The sequence below is a fragment of the Ranitomeya imitator genome, chromosome 3 (assembly GCF_032444005.1).
Source record: "Ranitomeya imitator isolate aRanImi1 chromosome 3, aRanImi1.pri, whole genome shotgun sequence".
Lineage (NCBI taxonomy): Eukaryota > Metazoa > Chordata > Amphibia > Anura > Dendrobatidae > Ranitomeya > Ranitomeya imitator.
In genome coordinates, this window is record NC_091284.1 from 820,192,167 (window position 1) to 820,192,993 (window position 827).

The window sequence follows — 827 nt, forward strand, 5'->3', positions numbered from 1 at the left end:
CCGCTGCACACTGTGCCTGCACACTGTGCCTGCACATGAGGGAGCGTCTGCAAAGAGCAGGGCCGGCGAGGAGGCGCACACAGCCTCTGGCCAAGGCACCGGCGTCACTGCTGGGAGTGCGCGGCCTCCAGTCAGGCCCACATTCTTCATTCTTTCCTTACAACTTTTTTTTGTTGTTGTAGTGTTCTTTTAGAGAGTTGATTATTTTTTTTTTCTTGCAGCTTGAAACCTTTCCACAAAGAAGGAAAAAAGAGTTTCAATAGAAGTCTGTGTGGGGGAGGGGAGGTGGTGGACTTTTTTGGGTGGGTTTGTTTGCCACCCCCTGCTCGTGCTGTGAAGACATGGCTGCATGGCTCTATTACAGGGGTACACCATCTTTTTATTTTTTTTTTACTCTGGGGCCACCTAATCACGGTGGAGCACCCTCGATCGCCTCCGTTAAACTTATTGCATACCTGTCATGTCTGGTGACTGAAGACGGAAACTGCCGCACTCAATAAACGCTTAAAAAAAAAGTGTATTTATTACAATTACTGAAAAAAAATCACCTCAGAATATCGAAACGAGTGAAGGCAACGTACGGTAACGGTCGTAACGGTACGACCTCACCCGGGTCTTTTTTTAAACCTCAGTGCAAGACAAATGTAAAAATTAATGCGCTGTACATATAAACATGTGACAATAAAACATAATAGTACGTCCTTAATCATTGGCCCAGTGATTACTATAGGTTAGATCATTACAGCGAAACATCAAAAACTACAATTGTGCTCAAAAAGTTTACATACCCCGGCAGAATTTTTGCTTTCTTGGCCTTTTCTCAGAGA